This window comes from Helianthus annuus, chromosome 12 (genome assembly GCF_002127325.2).
Source record: "Helianthus annuus cultivar XRQ/B chromosome 12, HanXRQr2.0-SUNRISE, whole genome shotgun sequence".
Lineage (NCBI taxonomy): Eukaryota > Viridiplantae > Streptophyta > Magnoliopsida > Asterales > Asteraceae > Helianthus > Helianthus annuus.
In genome coordinates this window covers 57,140,339-57,150,891 of record NC_035444.2, presented here as the reverse complement: position 1 = coordinate 57,150,891, position 10,553 = coordinate 57,140,339, and the positions used below count along the sequence as shown (strand labels likewise).

Below are 10,553 nucleotides of genomic sequence, written 5' to 3'. Positions count from 1 at the left end.
CAAGTTTTGGGGCGTTACAAGTCTACCCCCCTTAAATGAGGTTTCGTCCCCGAAACCTTTCTCATTTCCATTAGACACTAATATCCTTTCCCTTACCCTATCAACACGACCACTGGCCCATCTTAGTAACAGCCCTCTTTTTTCAAGAACCCGTCTCGGAGTTCTTATTAGTGTCGCTTTCACTAATAGCGCTAGCTTCCAACACATTTCTTAGCTAATGGTTCATTCATCATTCTATTATTCGTATATCCTGTGCAATATACCAATTGTTTGCTTGAAACGATTCCAACATCCTAATAATAGCATTCCTTCCTGTTTATTTCAAATCTCATATTATCTTTGTTGACTATACGATCTAAGTTCGTAATTTATACATACACATCTACGTTTAATTTTGATATGTACGTCGTAGTGCTAAATAACTATCCATTCTCAATTCATGATTATTCGTATATTTGACTTCTTTCTAACAAGTCCATATTTCTCATACTTTACCTTCAACTTACCTCATTTATCCTACATTACTATTCTTCTCAATTCATGCATCACTAAAGTTGCCTAAACAAGCGCATCATACAGGTTCTTCATACGAGAGTTTAACCCATACCCGAAAGTTTCGCTCATAACTTATAAAATCTAATTCTCAATTACATGGTTCTCTCCTTATGTTAACTATAAGGAATCAACCATTCCATGCTATACCGTACTCCTTCCATCATTCAATTTGCAGGGCGATTACAATTTACTAATTCATACTTATCCGTCATAAATTAAAACACTTTACTTACCTCGATTTCATTCCATACTACAACGATCCGTAAATCAGATCTGTCCACATTCTTCACGAGTACTAGCCATACCAGGCTAGATTTCATTCATCCATGTAATGTGCCTCCACTCGTACGCATCCTTCCACCAATTCTGTTGGTTTCATTACATCAAAGATTCTAACATTATCATCAAGAAATTTAGCAGTTAGTATATTTCATTTCTCACACGAAACTTTTTCATTCTAGTTACTTATTTCTCCAACCTTCATAATTTGATCTTTCAAGGCCAACTGTCATTTCTTATTTATCGTATATGCATCGAGGTACACGTTCGTACTTCTTTTCATTCATGCTTACTTGCAAAGTCATTCATTACATTATTTCGGTACTCATGACCAAGCTTACCCTTCTCATTCATACTTAATTTATTGTCCGGGTCGTAGCCCGCCCTACATTATGACTCCTACGGATCGATTACTAACACATTTAACACATAACGGGTTGTAAAACTCCTTTCTTTCATTTTACAACTTAGGTTTGTGTGTGTCCATTACGATCATTCTTTTGTTCATTTACTTTGCATTTACTCATAGAACTCGTTTGACATAACTGCGGTCAATTATTGACACAATTCTGATGTGGGTAAATTTTTATCTTTTATATGTGTTAAATCCGCTTTGCGGATTCAAATGTAACACCCATACCTTTTACTACTTCTATATTTTGAATCCGTCTAGCGGTTTCTAACCTACCATTCATACTTTTTCTTCCTTTTACGATTTGAATCCGTCTCGCATATTCAAGCATATCATTCCTGCATTTCATTCCTTGAATCCGTCTAGCGGATTCAAACATTCCATTCGAGCCTTTCATTCCTTGAATCCGTCTCACGGATTCACACATTCCATTCATATCTTTCATTCCTTACACGTGTTGAATCCTTCCTGCGGATTCAAACAGGTCATTCACACTTCATTCCTTTCATGCTTCGAATCCGTCTCGCGGATTCTAACACATCATTCATACTTTTATTTCTTTCATGTTTCGAATCCGTCCCGCGGATTCTAACATATCTTTCATACTTTCATTTCTGAAAATCTTACATTTCTCTTCACCCCCACGTTCACCTACGACCTAATTCTAACGGACATACCTGTAACAATTATCACGGTCTCACGAACGTCATACGTTTCTTGTGTACTGGCCAGGTACACAATCCACATACTAATTTCGTGTCTTCGCGTAATCGCCACCTTATGTCCGCAGAATTAAGTTTCGGCACGTGTAACATTTCCAAAACTTCCTTACCATACCATTATTATATTCCATTTAAAATTTTCTTTCTCTTGCTTAATTCTACCATTTCATGCATCCATAAGCTAAATCTACGTACCTCGGTCAATATGTCATATTACATACCTTGGTGCCGGCGCTAGACCGCATTTACAAATCATCCTTTCCAAGCAATCATGCTGACCTTACACATAACATACTGTTAGTTATCTTCAAATACATACTTAAGCACATACTTACCTTGGCTTCTACCCTTAGATCTTGATCGAGTCTTGGATTGTACGGGTCCTTGTCACAAGAGCACACAGGTTTGAGTTTAAGTATTTACCTCCTCATACTTGATTTCTCTCAAACCAGGGCTCTGATACCAACTTGTAAGACCCTAACACGCTTTAACGGAAAAGACGCAGTGGAAATTCGTACCATAAAAATTTCTTTCATTAAAAACGTTTTGACCTACTTGCAAGTTCATTATGAAATACCTTCTTACAATATATACATCTTTTGTACTCATTTACATAATAAAAGCATAACTTATAACTATTATTTTACATAATCAAGCATTCCCGTACAATCTATCTCGTGACTCGGTCTTTGATCGCTACACCTCATGGTGATAATCTGTGATTTGTACAACCTGCACCCACCACATATATTCACAACATTAGTATACGTTATATACGAGCAAGATTCTTAATCATGTAACCTCGTTACGTTCTATCCACATCTACTTTCCATCACATCATCCTTCTAGAATTATTCATTCCATCCGGGTGTCTAATCCTTGACGAAACTTCAATATAGTACCTGCACTACATTCATTCTCGAGGCACACTATTAATAACGTCAATACTTAAGTGTATTGAAACCACGTATGCAATACATACATAACTGTGTACATACATTCCTACTCACATACAAACATACATACATAACTACATATAAACATACCTTCTCGCATACATACGTACATACATAACTACATACAACATACATACTCACATACATACATACCTACTTAACTACATACAAACATACCTTCTCACATACATACATACATACATACATACATACTTAACTACATACAAACATACCTTCTCACATACATACATACATACATACATACATACATACATACATACATACTTAACTACATACAAACATACCTTCTCACATACATACATATATACATAACTACATACAAACATACCTTCATAAAACGGATCATAACTACACACGTGCATACCTTCACTCACATGTACATGTACTTACATAATTACATAAACACATTCGTACATACATACTGACTCGTATTCATGATTACTTATTAGCTTAAGCGTATTGGGAAGAAGTTAAATCAATACATACATACCCACATACTTAGTTCATTACCCCGCATACTCGCTCCTACAACCCGATCTTACCCACACGTCATAAACGCTTTTTAAATGCCCTTCGGGTATGTTTCGGATCTTAAGAATGAGTTCCAAACTTATCCGTAACTTACCAAGCCTTTCGGTAGGGTTGAGGAACATTATAAAGACTTAACAAGGCTTGGAATGGGTCCACGGGGTCCGAATTTGAAGGAAAAACAAAGAAATCCACAAACTTTACATTTGTATCTGACCTCCACCGTAAGCTACGGTGGCTACCGTAGCTTACGGTGGCCCCAAAAGCTTTACGGTAGTTCTATACTGTCTTACGGCAGAAAAAGGAACCCAGCTCCCACCGTAGCTTACGGTGGGCACCGTAAGCTATGGTGATGCCCAGTTCAGCTCCCCAATTTAATACTAAAACTCGCATAACTCGTTCGTTTTGCATCCGTTTCACTTGAAACCTGTTCCTAAACATCCGTAAAATAATTCCATACGTATTAGACTAAGAATCCTTACCCCGGGTCCTTAATCATTACCAGTTTTATTACCGTTACCTCACTTATTCTTTTTTATTCGACCCGTTTGGTCCACAAACTACCTTCGACTATCTCTATCTATATCAATACTTATCTTAATACTTTCAATCATTTCATACCATACATAGCTTCCTTTCATTTACAAACAAGAAAGTCCTTATGTATACTAAGAAGTGAGTCGGAAGTCACTTACCTTAAGCGTTAGTGTTCATGCTTGATTCCTCGCCTCCGCTTGACCCGTTAACCTTCCGTTCTTGAGTCCATGCTAATGTGATTCCTATCCTTTCATGTCATCACAATCACATTATGATTAGCATATTTGCTCATTCATACTAATATTCGTTTCCTTCCATTCATACATTACTTGACTTTATATTACCCAAATACCACATACACAAAGCATAGACTAAGAGTCACATTGGCCCATATTCATACAACTCAATTATCATCATTTACGACACATAGATCATCTACTACGATACACATGACTTCTCTACTATTATAATCATGTCCGAAAGGCTAATCACGCTATACATTCATTATTGACCTTCAAGAAGTCAAATGTCCTATTTACATACTTTCAACTTATGAACATGTATCCTTCTTAATAGGGTAGCTTATATTAATGACGTGACATTTATTTCATACAAAATGTTGTGTGACACAACCCACTACATAATTACCTAGTCACATACTCGACATACAAGCTCCAAATGCATAAACTTGACTCACGCATATATTCAACCCGAATTCTTATACGAGTTCCATCTAGAGCACATTCTTCAAGTTAGTAAACTACTAGTCATATCATTATCATATTCCATTCATATATGTCAAGCCGTCTCCTACAATCTCACGTCCTAACTTCACTTAGGCATTTCATCAAACACTTGGTGTGCGTACACCATTTAATGCACAATATACAACTAATTCATGCATAGTATTACAAGTTCATGTCAAGATCATCAAGTTCCACTTAGAATCATATAATCCTCATAATATGCCCAAATTAACTAACTATCACTCATTACATACTACATCATACATAAACTTTATACAACAATTAAACATGCATGATTATCCATATCATCATCTTCACTACTATATGTGGGTTTCATCTCTAATCATCTAATTAACCTAAACCATATGTAATCTATGCTCTATATCATGATACTAATACATTCTCATGCTCAATTTCATCCCAATCATGGATTAAGACATAACCCATTTCATACAAGATCACCAATCTTAGTTTTGAGACATACATTTTGATCCTCTTGTGATGGTGAGCATTAATCCGTGTTTATTCATGATTTTGAGCTTCGATTTACCCTTAAATTTGATCATATAAGCTTGAGCTAGGGTTTGGCTCCTTTGGGAGCTCCTGATCGTTCCAGAACACACACGAGATGTGTGTTTGTGTGTGTTGTTATTTCCTTATAATATCCCAACTTTCATTTTAACCCACATTAGTCCCTCATGTTTGTTAATTAAACATAGTTGGCCCCATTGTTTTCCACTCTCAATCTATAACCAACACTATCTAACCAAGGGAGGTGACTTGGTTATTAGTGAAACAACCCACTTAACCAATAAATCCTACTTACTTATGCCAACCTAATAAAATGTCTAAATGAAATATTTAGAGCCGAGTTTTGGGGCGTTACAGAGACCCTACACTTCGTGGAGAAACCTGTTGACATCATGGATCGAGGCGTGAAGTAATTGAGGAACAATCTAATTCCTATTGCTAAGGTACAATGGGAAGGAAAGCGTGGCGCTAAGTTTACTTGGGAACTCGAAAGTGAAATGAAGACTAAGTATCCTCACCTGTTCGTTACATCTTCCTAAATTTCGGGACGAAATTTCTTAAAGGAGGGGAGACTGTAACGCCTCGCTTTTTGTGACTTTCCTTATTTAGCAAGTTTATTATACTTTCCATTTAATGAAACTTGTATTCCTTTATATTCGTATTTCCTTCCAAACGTTGTAATCCGAGACTTGAATCATAATGAAGATTCCATCTTTTATATACTTGTGTTATTCATTATTCACAAATATTTTTTCGATTATTCGTGTTACATACATACTTGATACAATTTTACATGCAAATTCATGAGTATTCATACTTATTATACATACAAAATATATTTATACATTCCTTTATTTATGCACAACACTTATACATTGCACTTGTACGCTTAAAACCGTCGAAATATAGCAAAATTGGAAATTGGGCTTTTGGGCCTGGCACTCTCGTGCGAATGGGCCTGGCCCATTCGTCCGATTGCACTCTCGCCCCAAAGTGCCACTTCTAGTCTATAAATAAAAGTCCATTTCCTTCATTTTAAACCTTCAACTTCTGAATTCTCTCTCAAACCAACTTCGAGCAATTCACTTAGAACTCATCTCAATCACTCCTAAGTGAGTATTTAGCTCGTAAACAACTGATTTCCTCTTCATTCTTCTACTTTTCTTCTGTTTTCATCAAACTATTTACAAAGATTCTTCACAAATCTCCGTTTGGTTTATCAGATCTGCCATGGCAGCTAATGTAAACACTCAACTCAGTTGAGGACCAAGATGGAAACGAAGTAGATCTTTCAAAAACCTTTTCACAAACTTTCTGACTTCGAACTCATCCGGATCTGAGGTTCTATGAGCTCACAAGCTAAGTCAATAGCTGTGGATTCAAGTTTGAGCCAATTCCAGTTGAGTAGGTAATTAGTTCAAACAAAACCGAACTGATTTTACCTAAGAAATAGTCCCAGTCGTCCGAATGGCTGGCCCACCCGTCCGAGAGGGACATCCCTCTCGTACGAAAGGGGACTCCCACTTCATCCGAATGTAACTATTCACCAAGTTCCGACGATTTTCAAGTGCTGAATGACTGACCAGATCACTATCTTCAAAATAGATGATTCTGGAATGTCAGTGTGTGTTCTGTGGGAACCTTGGTTTACAATCTACATCTACCACCTCACTTAAACTCGTAAAATGAACACCCAAACAATCTCCTAGAACTAGAACAAGTGAACCCCGTCCAGCCTCCGACACTTAGTTAATTCTTTCTATGTCGTGTTGGCACACCTGCGTTGTACATTGTTCGGTTGTTTAGATTATTTTACATTCTGTCTTTCCTTTTCGTATTCATTACCAACCGGTCAATTAACTAAGTTAAAACCTCCATACATGACTTATATGAACCTAGCCCAAAATTACAATTTTGCCTACAGTTAAAAATTGCAATATTGTCATTGTTTTAGTTTTTTTTTTAAGGTGTGGGGGGGGGGGAATAGTGTTAGGCTGCTGCATGGCACTCCCCCATTGGCTCAGGTATGTTACGATTTTACCCCTAGTTTAAAATTACGAATTTGCCCCTGTTCAAAATTACGATTTTGCCCATGATTCAAAATTACAATATAGTCATCGCTTTAGTTTTTGGCAAATTACGATTTTACTCTACTCAAAAATTACAGTTTTGCCATCAGTTCAAAATTATAGTATTGCCATCATATTAGTTTTTTTTTTTTTTTTTTTTTTTGCAAAACAATAGAAGTGTTTTGTTTTAATTGGTTGACTCAATTTAATTTTTTATTCGTGTCAAGGAGCTGCTTAACACTCACTTATTAGTCCTGACAAATTACAGTTTTGCCCCGAGCTTAAAATTACGGTCTTCCTATCGTTTTAGTCTTTTTTTTTTTACCAAAACTATAATAATATTTTTTTTAATTAGTTGAGAAATATTTGGCATATTACCGAGCAACACAGACAAGACATCAACTGGTACAAATATACAAATGTTGGCGTTCTACACTGATCGTTATATAATAGAAAAATGTTCCTTTTAGAAAAACATTCATTTTACGTCATTTTTTTATGATTACTACAATGACCAACTAAGGGAAAACATTAAGAAAGAATGTTATTTTTAAATAAAAAAAGACAACAATAACAATTATTCAATATATACAATTCACGTAAGGCCTTAGGAACAGTAGCACCCACGTCACTCACCTGATAAAACCTGCTTCTTTTGTGTTTGTACTTTGCACCGCTTATACCGGTCTCCCCCACATTGACCTTGGCTACACAACAGCAACAACTTAGGTTTTCGAGCGCCAGCCACCGATCACCACTGCTCGGCCCCAAATTGAGGTCGGCAACACAACCTTCGCCAAATTCCGTCATCGACTCCGTCCCGCACATCGGCTAACCTCCGTCGTCACCACAATCACCATTGATTGCCACCTGAAAACCCCCTAATCGAACACTAGGGCTTCGGAATCGCCTTCAATCGGAGTATGCAACATGAAATCTGTCACACGGACCAATTTGCTATCATTTGTGAGTCTCCGGTCACCGGCCTCCGGCGCGAAGCCGGTGAACCATGATGGCAACAGTGACGGCGTCGTGGCTCGAAGTCGAAATAGAGACGGCGGGGCTTTATCTGCCATTCCGGCCGCAGTGTTGCGGAATTTATCAGATAAGTTGTATGAGAAGAGGAACAATGTTGCGCTTGAGGTTAGGGTTGATTTTTGGTTGTTTTGATTGAATTATGAAATGTGATGTGTTTGTTAGGGTTTTGGATGGTGATGAGTTTTGTGGTGTTTGGTTAGGTTGAAGGAATTGTGAAGAATTTGACCGCGGCTGGAGATCATGATAAGATTACTGCTGTGATTAAATTGTTGACTCATGAGTATACATACTCGCCTCAGGCGAATCACCGCAAGGTATAGCGAGAATAGTTATGGAATATTATTTGCATTGTTTGTGATCGGATGTTGCTATATATAGGGAGGGTTGATTGGCTTGGCTGCAGCTACTGTTGGATTGAGTTCTGAAGCTGTGCAACATCTCGAGGTTTGGATTAATGTTTTTGCAGTGGTTTTTGGTATGCTATATGTACACGAGTATAGGGTTTGAACTTTAAGGATATGCCAGATGGATTTGTGTAGTCATAATAAAACTTATGCTATATTAGTTATTGCTTATCTTTATGTTTTTTGCACCACGTTATCACATTAATCACATTGGCGACCTAATGTTATGCTGATGGTCAGATGATAGAGATGTTATTTGGTAGTCGTGATTGATTTGTGTTTCACCCAAACAGTCATGCAGCATGCTCATATCTTTTGGATCATTTATGGACTGTGTTGTGAGGTGTGTGTTTTCTGATGAATAACAATAATATAGGCACATCATAGATGTGGTTATAGGTACTCAGTTTTGGAATTGCTTCCAAACATTACAAATTGGAGTAGAAACATAAGACATAAAAAAAGTGATGGTCTTCAGGAGATAAACATATTTACGGACGCAAAACTGAAAAAAGAAGTCGGAGTAAGTTTTGTAAGATTAAGATTTTATGTTCGTTTTAGTTGATCCTTTATTCTTTTGAGTCTAAAAGAAAAAGTAATGATAATCTTTCTTATAATTCTACGTTTAGTTACTTATAGTTTTAAACTTGGTATTTCTTTTAGGCGTACTTTTAGCACGTGGTGAAGAATACTGGAGCGCTTATACTTCTTGACAAGGGACACCAGATGGGGCACATTACTAAAGTAGAGATGTCTTTTAAGGTACACAAGCTTAAACATGGGCTTCCTTTAGTTTGTAGTTAGGTTGGTGTTTATTTTTTAATTCTAATTGTGAGTGCAGTTTCTAGGGTCAAATTTCTCTACTTGTAAAACTTTAACAAAGCTATCATACGGTCCCTAGACTTTCGTCATCACACGTTTTAAATATGCTTGATCTACCGCGCAACGCGCGGTTGGGGAACAACTAGTTTTATACTAAATTATTGAATAGATTGACCACGGACCGTTCATACCGGTTTCCCCCTCATCTATACCATGTAATTTTTAGAGTAAGCTTCTCTTTTGCTTCCTTTGGTTTGGTCATTTTAATATTTTTGCCTCAAATTTTTAAAAATAGTCATTTTCCTCCAATAGTTTGTTATGGTTTTTCCATTTTGCTTCCTGCAATGAGCAAAATGAAAAAACATACAATTTGGATGGAGTTAGAGGCGGGGAGCAAAACGGAAAAATCATAGAAAATGGCTATTTTTAAAGGTTTGGGACAAAACCGTTAAAGTGACCAAACCGCAAGGAGCAAAATGAAAGTTTACTCTACTTTTTATAAATAATAATAAAATTTACAAATTAATACTTGATAAATTAATAACTTCGATAAAATTAAAAAATTGTTCAGTCCGAACTTGGGACGAGTATAAAATTGAACCCCAATTGATATAATAACAAGATAATAACTTTTTTTGAAATACTATCTGTCTGTTTATTTGTTTTTTGTTGAACTTCAAATCTATCTGGAGTTCATCTTTAAATCTTCTCATTGCACATAACAGTTGGGGCTTTGTCTTCTCGTATTACCACAAACAATTGTGAATAGTTGTTGCCGCTTGCAATGCATTTAAGAAATGTGCATTGAAACTTGTTTTTGTAATTTATTTTTTTGTTACCATGAATTAACTTTTTGTATTAAAAAACAATGAATTTGACAAATTCAATTAATTTGTAAATATACATTGGACTTAGAAATTTAAAGGCCATACG

At 36.4% G+C, this 10,553-nt stretch overlaps 1 long non-coding RNA gene across 1 annotated transcript; it reads left to right on the top strand.

The window, feature by feature from the left end:
• The first annotated feature begins 8,332 nt into the window (after window positions 1-8,332).
• LOC110896731 lies at window positions 8,333-9,768 on the top strand. Its single transcript, XR_002568120.2, has 4 exons — window positions 8,333-8,499; window positions 8,595-8,708; window positions 8,773-8,838; window positions 9,462-9,768. It is a non-coding gene; the product is annotated as an uncharacterized LOC110896731 (long non-coding RNA).
• Window positions 9,769-10,553: the final 785 nt, after the last annotated feature.